We start from the raw sequence: 13,600 nt of genomic DNA on the forward strand, positions 1-13,600 counted from the left end.
AAAAGGGAGCTGGTCACACCTTAGCATGAATTAGTTTCGTAAACTTAAAAGCAAGGAGAAGACTTCTCTGTGAGAGGACCAAGCTCATATGGGAAAAGATTCCACACCCTGAAACACTATTGTTGTCTCAGGCTAAGGTATCAGAGGAATTCAACCATGTTGCTTTTTGTTGGGTGGTGGGTCATAGGGGTTGCCGAACTGGCCCTTGAGATCGAAACCAGGAAGTTCCAGGAAGATTCTTTCAGATTCTGGAATTCCCTGCAGGAGGTGGAGGAAGAAGCATCCATGTAATGCGCCTGAGAGGAAAATTTCTGCCTGCCAAAAGCACGTCATTGTTCCCACTGCATCTCAGCCTCAGACCGACTTCCGCCGGTTCCACCCCAGTCCCGTTCTCCTGGGAAGACAGCAGGGCCTGTTTTGGGAAGCTGGCCAGGTCTCCGGCCCACATCACCACCCCCCTCGTCCCAGAGAGGGACACTGACTGGCGCTGGCCTGGTGACCTTCCTGGCTCACACAGAGGCAGAGCCAGAGCGGGACCTTGGGGGGCTGGTGACCCAGATTCCACTTCCTGTCCCGTTCCTCTCTGTTCCCAGACTCTGAGCTGGGCGACGATAGGCTGCCTCTTCCTAGGGTCAGCGGCTCGAGCTTCACCCTGGCCGCCTGCAGCCTTTCCCGATGTCACACGCTCCCCACTGGGCCACGGAGGGGAGCACTTGCCGGTGGAAATCGGTCCACCAGGTGCAGCTTCCATCCTGTTTTATAGATGAACAAACTGAGGTCCCTACTGAAGCAGAAACCTGCCTGAAGCCACCAGTGGATGGTGGCACGAGTCACATGCATCTGTCCCAGGTCTGCTGATACCAGGTGCTCAGGAAGTCCAGTACACATCTGTTGAATAAATGAATGAATGGCTGCAATGATGACTGAGCCCAGCAAAGCTCTAGGAAAAGGACTTTTCCAGGCAGCAGAAGCAGCAGCAGGTGCAAAGACCCTGTGGTGAGTGCTCAGTGTTGTCGTCAAAGAAAGGCCACCATGAGAGGCTGGAGAACAGAAAGGGGTGAGAGGGGACCCCAAGAGAGGGCTTTGTGACCCGGTGAGGAGCTTGGAGACACTGAGAAGCCAGTGAAGCGTTGGCTGTACGGAAGAGGACAGATGGGATCGGGGTGATATTTTCAGATTGTATTTTGCCCAGGAAGCAGGAGGAGATGATAATCATGACCGCCATATTATCCATGCTTCTGTTTTCCTGTTGGCATCTCCTTCCCCACCCACTCAGGCCGAGCCCCCCCAGGGCAAGGGCTTTATATTTAGAGCTTTGGGTGCAGCCACCCTGCCACTTGGGACTGGGCGGGAGCACTCAGTGTTTGCGAAATCAACAAGGGAATGGGCAGAGGACAAGACCGCCCCACCTACGACCAGCGAGGGCTCTGCAGCAGAAAATGGGCCAGGCTGCTCCCCTGGGAACCTCTGCCTTGGCCCCAGCTCTCCCACCTCTCCGGCTGGGCTCCTGCCCTCCCTGCCTGCCTGCCTGCCAGCTTCCCGCCAGGAAACATGGCTAAGTACAATCACCTTTTCCACCAGGGAACGCACTCCCTTTCTCAGAACACTCTGCCTTCCATGACCTTGAAGGGTCCTTGACAGCACTCGGTGGAGGACTGACCCCAGCCCCTGCTCTGCGCAGAAAAGGGAGGAACCACCCTGGGCAGGAGGGAACAGGAGCTCCCCTCGCCCGGCTTCACGGGATGCCCCTGGAGTCTGGCAGCCCCCACTTCCTAAGGATGTTGCATTGAAAACATACAGAGACCGCCTAAGGAGGAGGGCTCTGGTGTCGTCCATCCTGGCTGCTAAAATGAAACACCGTGAAGGAGGTGGCTCCTGAGCAGCCGAAATGACCTCTCACAGCTCTGCGGGCGGACACTGAGGCGCCAGCACATTGGGGGCCTGGTGAGGCCCGTCTCACCGTGCCCTTGCCACAGTCTTCAGCTCCTTGTGAAGGACTAACGCACCTCCCGGGCTCGCCGGCAGGACCTAATCGCCCCACAACTCTGCTCCCCAGCACCCCCCCCGGGGGAAAGGGGCAGCGTGTGAACGTGGAGGAGATGCAGATAGACTGCAGCAGAGCGTTCTTGGTGGCTCTGAGAAAGGAGGCGCCACACAGAGGGCCCAGCCCCTCCGCACGGCCGGCCCCCACCTAGAGCACGATTGCCTGGAAAGCTGGCTCCCCGAGTCTGCTGGTTTCTGCTGCTCCATGTTCCGGGCCGGCCCTCCCCACCACTCTCCCTGGAGCCAGAGGACTCAGTGCACCACCTGGCCAACTCCAGGGGCCTCAGTTTCCCCACCCGACACTCGGGGAGTCCGGTGCGGTGTGGCAGGTGCCTGTCTGCCCTGCCTGCGCTTCGTCTCCCACTGATTCCAAGGTCCCTGGGTCCAACCCTGAACTAAGGACTGGGACGCGAAGGCTCCCGCCCCCTGCTACACCACAGCTTCCCGGGGACAGCCTTCTGGGGGCCTGGAGCCAGGGGCCCCTCTGACACTTTCCGGCAGACACAGGCCACCTGCTGTCCGCTGTCTAGGTCCAGGCTCCAGGACGGGAGCAGCTCCCTGTGTTACACAAGGCAGAGCAGGGAGGGGACGGGACCCACCTCTGCCTGGAAAACCAATTGTGCAACTCCGTGCGGCGGAGGGAGGCACGTGGCCGCCGGGAAAGGCCGCCCGAAGGAGCCAGAGCTTTCTTTGAAATGAACATCTTGGCAAGACCTACCGAGAAATGTCCTTCTGGACGTCACTAGCTCTTGTGTGCCGCTAATTTATTCAGTCTGGCTGCGGCGTCCTGTCCTGTCCCGGCATCCTTGGAGACAGAGCCTGGCCGGGGCGTGGCCAGGGGTCCACGGAGAACCCACACCGACCCTGTTTGTTCCCAGGGTGGTGTGAGCCTGCGGCGCTCTTACTGGCTCCTTTTCCTGGCCAGCAGGAGCCTGCTTCTGTCAGAAGTGAAAGCTGCCTTTCAAGTTCATTAAGTGAGGCAGAGGATGGGGCAGAGGTTGGGGAGAGATAGGATCGTGTAGCTGCACGGCATGTTTTTCGTTTAACCTAAGGTGGTTCTCAACATGATGAAATAGTTGCACCCTTGTTTGGAATAAGTGGATAATAGCAGCTACGCGTATCAGACACCTACTATGTGCCGGAAACCGAGCCAGGAATATGACTTACGCTGCCCTCCCATCTCGCCACAGCTCTACGAAGTACATTTCTTATCAGTTTCACAAGCAAGGGAAGTGCGGCTCTGAGGGTCACGGCGCAGCCAGTGAGGGACGGAAAAGAGGGACCCCAAACCAAGTACTGTCTGATTCTCCCCGGGACCCCACCGAGTCCCTCACGGGTATGTCATGATTGTTTGGTTTTGTTTTTGTCATTTACTTTTTAGTTTTTGCAGTGTTGGGGATCTAACCCAAGGCCTTGTGCATGCTACACAAACAGCCCTCGTAGTTATTCTGAAGGATGATACTGAAGAAGTGATTCGCTGGTGTGACACAGGCCTCCGGGAGAGGCCTTCCTGGCCCTCACCACCTAAATGCCACCCCAGCCCCTGTCACGGTCCTCTGTCCTTCCCTACTGCTCCTCCCGCATTTGCCAACACCCATACTAATCTCGTATGCTCACCACTGTGGCTGCCTGTCTCTCATCAAGGCCAGGACCACATCCCCAGTTCCAGGCGCATAGTAGGTGCTCAATAAAAGCTCCTGGATGGATATGAAAGCTATACACTTCTTTTTCCTTACAAATAATCTCTGATTCAAACTTGGTCTCCTGTTTCTCTCTAAATAACTCCAAGTAACTGTGTGTTTCCTTTACCCACATTCTTATCCTATTTACTCTGTCAGTTCCTTTCCAGCTTGGGAGAAGGAGGCACCCCCGCCCCTGTGGCCATTGAGAGATGGGCCAATGGAAGAGCAGGGCTGTGGGTGGGGCCCACTCAGATGCCCCCAAGGCTTGGGGTCCTGACCTCACCCTCAGCCACTGTCACCTCTGGGGGTGCCCCGCAGAAGACAGCTTCCTCCTCAGCGCGTGCCCCTTCCTGATTACAAGTCAGTCGTGGGCTGACAGCCAGGGTTCAGGGTCCCTTGGTTCCCACTCAGTACAGCACTGCAACCTTGGGGTGACTTGGGCGCTCTGGCCTCACACAGCTCTTCTTGTCGGAGTCGGCATGGGGGACCTGACCCTCCACAGGAGGAGTCCCCTCCATGCCTGTCAGCCGAGTGGCCAAGTGGGGACCAGACCCCCGGGCCCATTTAGGCTGCCGCGTGCCAGGGTCTGGGTACTGGGGACTCAGCCAGATGTGCAGCAGATGGTCAGACTCGCACGCACACACACACACACACACACACCAATCACGAGCACAGGGACAGTGGCAGGTACATTGCATTTAGGAGAGTTTAGAAACAGGGAAGCGGTGAAGAGGGTCGTGGTGAGAGAGGGCATTTGGATGGGCATCCTGAGGAGGGGCTCCTGCCACCCTCCCGCTCTGGGGTCCCGTGGACAGGGCAGGACTCCGGCTCTGTATCCCCCTGAGCCAGTGAATTAGGAAGGGGCCGTGGGAGCCCCTTTGGCCCACTGATAGCTCCCCCTCTACTCCAGGAAAGCTGAGTGCATCCCTGACATTTATCAAAGGTTTCTTCACAAACAGGTTCTCAACACCTTCAAAGTCACAAATGGACCAAGTGGATTCCCTTTCAGGGGGAATCTTCGAAGGGAGGAAGCGAAAAGGAGAGGGTGAAGGCATCCAGGGCCGGGAATGGGGGCTAAGGGAGTGGCCAGGCCCTGCAGAGCCAGCTGACCTCCCTCAACTTTGACCACAGCTGGTCTTGGGGACAGCGCCATGGCCACGCCCTTCCCAGCAGGGCACCCTGCAAAACAGTGAGGGAGGGGCCTCCGAGCAAAGGCCCCAGAACTCAGCTTAGGCCGGGCTTCCAGGTCCCCAAAGGCAACGTTCCCAGAGTAAGAGCTTCCACCATCTAATGCTGATGGACCTCAGGTGGCAGGAAGGAGGAATCAGGAAAATCGGGAGGGGCCTATATAATGTTGCACTGGGAGAAAGTTTTCCTTTAATGTATAAGCACTGATCAAAAATGCCCATTATTATTCTTTAAATTTTATCTTTCAGACGAACTTGGCTATTATACAGACGCTGCCCATACCCACCCTGACTTGAAGCTTTGTACCACTCACATCTGTGGCTGTCTGCCCCGGGCTTTCCTCCACCCACAAGGACGGGCTTGTCAAGTGCTAGGGTAGGTCACAAGTGTTGGAGTGAAGGCCTCCTTGGAGCTGTTCAGGCAGCACAATGATAAATGCCATCTCTTCTTGCCCCTCATCTGGGGCACTCGGCAAGGCATTTGCTCCAGGGGTCCCCAAATGGACTGATGCAACTGCTCACATGGGTGACCTGCTCATCAGTGCAAACCCTGTAATGGTTTCCTTCCTGTCCCATCTCATTTATCCACCCCTTTACTGCTTCCTGAATTCACCTCCCAAATAGACTGTGTTTGGATTCTTGGCGCAGGTTTGCTTCTGAGGGTACTGAAAACAACCTGAGATAAGGTGTTGGGTGACAGAGGTTCAGTGACACCTATCTCCAAATCCTTCTGCTATCCAGGCAAATTAAACTTCTGAGCCTCAATTTCTTCGCCTGTTATATGGGGATGATAATAACAATATGTGTCAGTAATTTGTGTTAAGGATGGGTTGAGGCAATTGATAGTAATTTTCACAGTACCTGGGACTTGGCAAACACTCAGCAACTACTATGTAATTAACAGATGGCCATAAAACAGAGAACTAAATGACAAACACCTCGGGAGCAATGTTTAGAATAGATGACAAGTGAAGGATTATTATTCCTAATAAACAAAGAACTCCAATATACCATAAAGGAAAAGTTGAAACTATGGTGATGAATAGCCCCAAAAGACATGACTAGGTAGTTCACAGAAAGAAAAATGAAAATACCCAATAACATAACAAAAGATATTTAAACTAACTCCACTAACTGTGAAAGAAATGCTTTAAAACTCCATAATTCAATCACATAAAACTGTCCACTTGGAGGTTTTTAAATTTTAAAAAATATATTATCCTTAACTGACACAGCAATTGTAATATCTACAAGGTACAGTACAGTATTGTGTTCAATACATGTACACAAGGTGTAATGATCAGATTCACTGACCCAGCTATCATCTCTAACTTTTTAAATTTGGTTAGGAATGAGCAAAATCCTCTCTAGTCGCTATTTTGAAATGTTCAATTGATTGTTGCTAACTGTAGTTGCTATAGTGTTCTATATAGAACACGAGACATCATTCCTGCAACTCAGCTGTACCCTCTAACCTTGTAACTGTCATCTCTCCATGCCTCCATCACCTCCACCCTTCCCTCACTCTGCCAACCACTCTAGTCCCTACTTCTACAAGATCAGCTTCTTATCTTCCATGTGTGAATGAAAACATGCAATACATCTGTCTGCGTGCAATATCTTGCAAAGACTGATAACATCCTGTGTGATAAGGGTACAGCACACTCAGGCAGCTGATGAAAACATAAACTGCTCCAATCCCTCTATAGGAAATTCTGTGGCTCTTATTTATTCAAAGCCACAAATCACTTGTTGCTGTACCCTCATCACACAGGATCTTTAAGAGATATCATGCATGGAGAGACAGACATGCTGCGTGTTCTCATTCTCATTCATGTGTGGAAGCTAAGAAGTTGATTTTGCAGAAGTAGAGAATTTCAACTACAGAAGTCCCAGGCTTGTGTAGGATGATTCATTTGCAAGAAGAGAAATTTAAAACAACCCAAGTGATGGTTGATAGAGGGTTAAAATAATAAATCAAAGTATAGCTAAAGAATAGAAATGTAGGTATCCATTAAAAAGAATGAGAAATTTACATGCACTGCTGTGGAAAGACCACTGGGACTAATTATGAAGTAGAGAAAAGAAGTTGCACAACTCTAGACAGCAAAATTCTACTTCTGATTAAGTGATACTTTTATATAGCCTTGTAAATTTTTGTGACTGCATAGATGAATCTGGAAATAATATACCAAGTAGTGATAGTTATTTCTGAGGCTTGGGATTATAGAAAGATTTTTACCTCTAAGTTTCAGAATCCTTGTTTGAGATTTTGAAACAAGCATATAATCCGAAATCACATCGAACCCAGTTACTCCCCCCTCATGTCTCCTGAGCCACAAGGACCTCAAGTAGATTCCTCGTGGGTGTCACCACCCACCTCCACACCCTGGGGACAGGCTGTGTACTTCTAGGCACCAAATGAGGGGCTGCACCCAATAACGGTGATTGTGAGAGAGAGAAAAAAAATCTCATAAAATGATACAATTACCACAAGGCGATGGCGTAAGATTATTTACACCAAGGAGATAAAACTATTATGTACTGCAAATATGTAATAATAAAAATGTTAAAAAGAAAAAACTAGAAGGCGAAAAATGGCAAAGTAGGAGAGATAAATTGGTGACTTTTTGTGGGTGACCAAAGGAGAACTGAAGGCTCACCAGCCTGCTGTGTGAGCCCAGGGAGAAAGGCTGCCCTCGGGGTGACTGCATAGTGAAGATTCTAAGGAAAATTTAGACAGCCGAGGTGATGCTGTCTACCTAAGCCTGGACTAGTGGACACTGGAGAGCAGGTGAATCCCGTGTCACTGGCTGCTTTCGCCCATATTTGGGTGGATACAAGTCAGGTGAGCCGCACACTGGGGGTTCCTCTGCCTCCGAGAGGGGAGAATCCCCTGGCTGCCCACCTGTTAAACCGACTCCATGTCTCTCAGGGGTCAGGGGCACAAAGCAGCAGGTCTAGGGTCGCATGGGTGGGGAAAGCTTGGAGGGTGGGCTGGCTCCCCACAGGTCGTGCCTGGGGCAGGAGGGACCCGAGACCCGCGGTGCGAGCCGGCCACGGATGGATCTGCGACAGTTATTCCTTTAAAACAAAATGCTGGTACTTCTCATGTTTCAATGATAAGCAAATGCCTCGTTCGTACTGGAGGCATACGGATTTTTTTTTTTTTCATGGTACCAGGGATTGAACTCAGGACCTTGTGTTTGTGAAGCAGGCGGTGGAAACCCTGAGCTAAATCCCTGGCCCTAAAGCAAATGGATTTTGAGGAAAGGCATCCATGGGGGGTGTTCTCAGCCCACCACAACTCATCTCGTAAGACTGCAATGAGAATGTTTCAGAACACGTCCACTTTATATCAATATGCAGGTCGGGGGCGCCTCCGGTGTGCTAAAACCAGGATGTCTGTGGACAACAGGGACCTCATCACCAGCTCCCACGCAGATGGCAACGGCTCTCGTCAAGCTTTGGTCTGGATCCACGTTTGGTGAAATAAAAGCCATGAGCAATTTTTCTTTGGCCAGACATACACCACTTGGGCCTGCTCTCGAGGGCCGCTCCTTGGCCCGCCTCCCCAGACTTAGGGGAAAGCAGTTGGAAACATTCCTTACCCAGAAATAATAACGGGAACTATTCGTACCCGAAAGCTTCCCCCACTAAAATCCCGCATCTCAGTCTCTCCCACTCAGGAGGTGGGAACGGAAGGAAAGACAGTGCCCTCCCGGACCACGTGGCCGCAGGGAACATGAAGGACCCAGACCTGGGGAGGAACAGTCTTCCCTTTTATTGGCTAAAACCCCTCTCTATCTCTCTATCAAGAGATCCCACCCACTTCATGTGGGCTCCAGAAGCATTCAGTACATGAGTTGTGTCACAGACTCCAGTGAGCTCCTGGGTATGGAAAGGGTGGAGCGATGGGAGACTGGCGTCGCTCTCCCCCGGAGGGTGTGGGCAGAGCCGTCCTGGCAGTGCGGAGGATAGGGACGGAGCTTCTGGCCCCTCCACCCCTCCGGCTGGCCAGGTTGCAGAGATCCACGAAGCACTCGTAGGACCCGAAGCGCTCTTTAGACTTCTAGCTGTTCTTTCGAGAGTGCCTTACAGAACCATTAATGCATTTTATGGAATGATGCGATATGGTACTGTCTTCTCATGAGCCACACGCAAACAGAACTCACTGCTAGAAATAGTTTTAAATTATACTCCTTAATATATATTAATTGTACCAATGAATGAATTATATATAGTGCTTTGACTGTATCCACACCCCAACCTTCCCCTTGTCTTCTCCCTCTTCTTGGTCCTGTTTGCCTTCCCTGTTAATTCCTTTTCTGCTTTCAGATGGTCTTTTCTTTTCAATTTTCACATGTGAGAGAAAATGTGTGACACTCGTAACTGTGTCGGGCTTATTTTGTTTAACATGGTGGCCTCCAGACCCATCCGTTTTCCTGCAGATGATCTGATTTCACTCTTCTTTATGGCTGAATAGTACTCTGCATTTTCTTCATCCATTCATCCGTTGGTGGACCCCTAGGCTGGTGTTATGACTTGGCTATGGTAAATAGTACCACAATAAACACAGGTATCTCTTTTGTATACTGACTTCATTTCCTTCAGGTATATACCCAGGGGTGGTGTAGATGGAGCATGTAGTTGTTCTAGTTTTCATTCTGGGAGGAGCTTCCATACTGATTTCCACAGTGGCTGTACTAAGTTACATTCCCACCCATAGTGTATGAAGGTTCATTCCCCCCACCCCCGCCCTGTCAGCATTTAATATTACTGGTGTTCGGTTTGTTTGTTTGTTTACAGTCAATACCTTGGTTCATGAATGCTTTTGTTCATGAACAATTCCATTCCTGGACAGAAATGTTCACCAAGATTTTGCTTCTGGTCACAAACTCCACATCGGGTGATGAACACAGCTGCAGCCACCTTCCCTGCATGAACATGAATGTGGCAGCCACCTTCTGCAGAGCCATGGAAGGAATTACGCTCAGGATCTGAGGTACTGCTGTATTTATATAATAGCCACTGCAATTGGAGTGAGGCTGAATCTCAGTAAAATTTTGATTTGCGCTTCCCTGATGGCTAGAGATGTTTTTGCGTACATATCGGCCATTTGAATCTTTTCTTTTGAGAACTGTCTTTTCAGATCATTTGCCCATTTATTGATCAGAGTACTTGTTCTTGTTCAATTTTTTGAGTTCTTTATATATTCTGGATACTAATTCTCAGATGGTCAGATGAATACCTAGCCAAGATTGTCCCTTATTGAATCATTGCACAAAATACATTGCTTTCTTCACTTCAGTTGTAATATAGGAAAATAAACACATCCTAGATGATATCTGATTTTCTCACCTCAAAGGACCCAGATGCATTGGTGTGTAAGGGTGATGATGGTAGTGTATGTGTTGTATATTTACAAATCTTTCTATCTCGTGTTGTCACGAGGTCAGGATTTACCACTCTATTAAATCAGTGGGTGAGAGTAGTTCCATTTGTAGATTTTTTGTTTCTTTTTGCAGTGAAGGGGATTGAACCCAGGGCCTTTGTACTGAGCTACATTTCCAGCCCTTTTTGTTTTTAATTTTTGAGACAGGGTCTCTGAGTCACTAAGTTGCCCAGGCTGGGCTCAAACTTGTGATCCTTCTGCTTTAGCCTCCCTGGAATTCTGAGATTACAGGCATTGCATCACCATATTCAGCTCCATTTGTAGATTTTTAGGATTTATCCTTGATAGCTTCAATAGAATGTGGCTTGATTTTCTTTCTTTCCCACTCTGGTACTGGGGATCGAACTCAGGACTTTGCACTTGCAAGGCAGGCACGGTGCCACTGAGATAAATCCCTAGCCCGAATGTGGTTTGATTTTGATACAAGACTTTTTGCTTTGATTTTGATTTTGATAGAAGACTTTGAATAGGGTGCAGTTCATATGGTGTTGGAGATCTCTTCTGTACACAAGGAGGCTTTATAAAGTTTCATTTATAAATCCTCTACTGTGAGAAGCTATTTTGCATATGGGAAGAATACTGTTGAAATAAACATTATTTTTCCAGGAACTAAAGCTTTACATATTGATCAAGACAATTCTGAAAGTTTTTATTTTAAGTGTTGGAATGTTGTTACTGTTAATTTTATGTACTCAATGTTAAAATCATGATTTGTCATTAAAAATTAACATTCTTACCTAAAAAAAAAATTAGCCCAAAGAGGAGTCCTCAGACGGGCCTTCACCACTTCGCGGCAGGCCTCCTAGAGACAAGTGAAGGGAGGCCTGTCCCCACCCGGTGCCATCCTGTCCCTGGTGAGCTGGAAGTGGAGAGGAGCGTGTGTCATCTGGTGCCCACAGAACCCTAACCCTTATTAGTCCCATCTTGAGGACAAGGACGCTGAGGCTCAGAGATGATTTGCTCATCACGTATCTGGTGAGTAGCGAGGCCACATTCAAACCCAGGTCACCCTGACTCCACAACCAGAGAACCAGAGAACCAGGGCGGCGGGGCAGAAGACTCTCCCAACGGCCCAAGCAGGCTCCTAAGATGCTTAGCACCATCATATCTTATTGCTGTTGTAACAAATTATCACAGATTCATTATTTTAGAACTCTGAAGGCAGTCACAGGTTTGAAACAGTTCTCGCAGGGCTAACTCAGGGTGTTCTGGGGCTCTGGGAATTCCTTCTCTCTGTCCTCCCAGAGGCTGCCTGCAACTCCTTGGCATATGGCTCCTCCCACCACCTCCACAGCCAGGATGGCCTGCTGAGTCTCACCCTGTCCTATCTTTGGTTCTCTCTCGTCCATACCTGTCCCTATTGAAAGGCCATCGTGACTACTCTGGGCTCACAGACAATCCAGATGATTCCAGATAATCTTATTTTAAGGTCAGCAGATTAGCAGCCTTAATTCCACCTGCAACTTTAATCTCCTCTTGTTTTGTAACATGACATGACATTATTCACAGTTTCCAAGGATCATGGAGGGGACATCTCTGGGGGATTGTAGTTGCCTACCATACTCAGAGAAGCAGCAAGTTCGTGAGTCACCAAAGCCCAGGTTCTGGCTTCTACCTTCCTATGGGGACTGAGGAACATACCCTGACCAAAATGTCCAGGAGACTGAAGCCCAGAGAAGGCTGGTCCATCACAGTGGAGGGACAGATCTTCCCAGAGACAATTTCCACTCAAGAACCACTAGCCTGTCCCTGCTCTGGCCAGAAAGACCCAGCATGAGGATTATCTACCCAATCCCATTCAAGTGCACTCTTATAAAAGTAATACTTGCCCAAGTATGATACTCAAACCCTACAGAAGCAACAGTAAGACACTATAATGCGGTCACCACAACCCACCTGCTGCTCTCCTGGGTAACCCTACCCCTCTTTCCTTGTCACCTGGCCACACATATTGGTCTGTTTTCCATCTCTATAGCGAAATCCCTGAGGCTGGGTAACTTAGAAACGAAAGAGGTCTAAATAGTTCACACTATGAAGGTCCAGGAGTTGGATGCTGGACTCTGATCAGCTCCTTGGCAGAGCCCTCGGGGGATCCCTGAAGACATCAGAGAAGGGCAGGTGTCTGTGTGACAGAGCACAGGGCAACACGGAAAACCAGAGTGCGGGGAGGGGTCAGTCCGTCTCTCTTCATAATAACCCTCTCTAGAGAACCAGCTCAGGGTCCCACAAGAACTGCCTTCATCCCTTCCCAGGGCAGCATCCCCAGCCGGAGCTACAGTAATGACCGCCCGTTAGGCTCCACCTGTTAAAAGTTCCCCCATCTCTTTACACCACCACGCTGGGGACTAAACTCCGCCCCCACGCCCGGGAGGACACAAATCAGAGCCAAACCACAGAGCCACGTGACATGGGCCAGCCAATGCACATGCGCATGAGAAGCCGTCTACAGACCCTCCGGAAATCCACGAAATAGCAGAGCTTCAGGGTGGAACTGGAACTCAGGGTCTCCGCTAGAAGGAAAGAGGCACTGGCACCTCTTTTTAACTCATAAGCCAGAAATTAAATTCCATTTCATCCATCAGGGAGCTCTGGCTGTTTGTTGCGCCCGTTCTCATCACGTAACAAACACGTGGTCACTTAAATTTTGTTAAATCTTTCCGGATGGTTTACGTCACGCGCGTCTAAATCATATATGTACAACACCAGTATAAACAGTCTACCTTCTTGGTCAAAGGGTGGAAAGTTCCGGTTATGCCATGAATGAGTTCTGAGGCTCTAATGCACAGCATAGTGACCAGAGTCAGTACTGCTGGCTGTACCCTTGACACATTCAGAAGAGAGATCTCACGGGATCTCACACATGCCAGCATGGCAGCTAGGTGAGGAGATGAATTAGCTTGATCATGGCGATTCCTTCACAGTGATGATCTGTCAATCATACTGGATGCCTGAAATATACATAGTTTTTATTTGTCATTATACCTCAGGAAAGATTGAAAAAAGTAGAAATTGCACCTTGATATAAATGCTGTTTTGCAACTTGTTGTTTTCACTTAGCAGCAGGCCAACAGCATACTACAATACATGTAGATCTACTTAGTTTTTTAAGAACACCGAGTTTTTCTGTGTAACCTTGGTAGTCAGCCCCTTCATGGATATTTAAGAGATTCTTGTTTCCTGATGTGGTGGGTGAAGCTGCCATCGGTGTCCTCTCTGGGCCCATACCAATGCTA

General features: G+C 49.5%; 2 long non-coding RNA genes across 2 annotated transcripts; both read left to right on the forward strand.

The window, feature by feature from the left end:
- The first annotated feature begins 2,973 nt into the window (after positions 1 to 2,973).
- On the forward strand, positions 2,974 to 8,579 carry LOC117283523. Its single transcript, XR_004514552.1, has 3 exons — positions 2,974 to 3,379; positions 5,162 to 5,288; positions 8,282 to 8,579. It is a non-coding gene; the product is annotated as an uncharacterized LOC117283523 (long non-coding RNA).
- Positions 8,580 to 9,823: 1,244 nt separating this feature from the next.
- On the forward strand, positions 9,824 to 12,838 carry LOC117283524. The gene is made up of 3 exons (XR_004514553.1): positions 9,824 to 9,917; positions 11,121 to 11,342; positions 12,620 to 12,838. It is a non-coding gene; the product is annotated as an uncharacterized LOC117283524 (long non-coding RNA).
- The last annotated feature ends 762 nt before the right edge of the window (positions 12,839 to 13,600 follow it).

Source organism: Fukomys damarensis, unplaced genomic scaffold (genome assembly GCF_012274545.1).
Source record: "Fukomys damarensis isolate Sample0158 unplaced genomic scaffold, DMR_v1.0_HiC HiC_scaffold_27, whole genome shotgun sequence".
Lineage (NCBI taxonomy): Eukaryota > Metazoa > Chordata > Mammalia > Rodentia > Bathyergidae > Fukomys > Fukomys damarensis.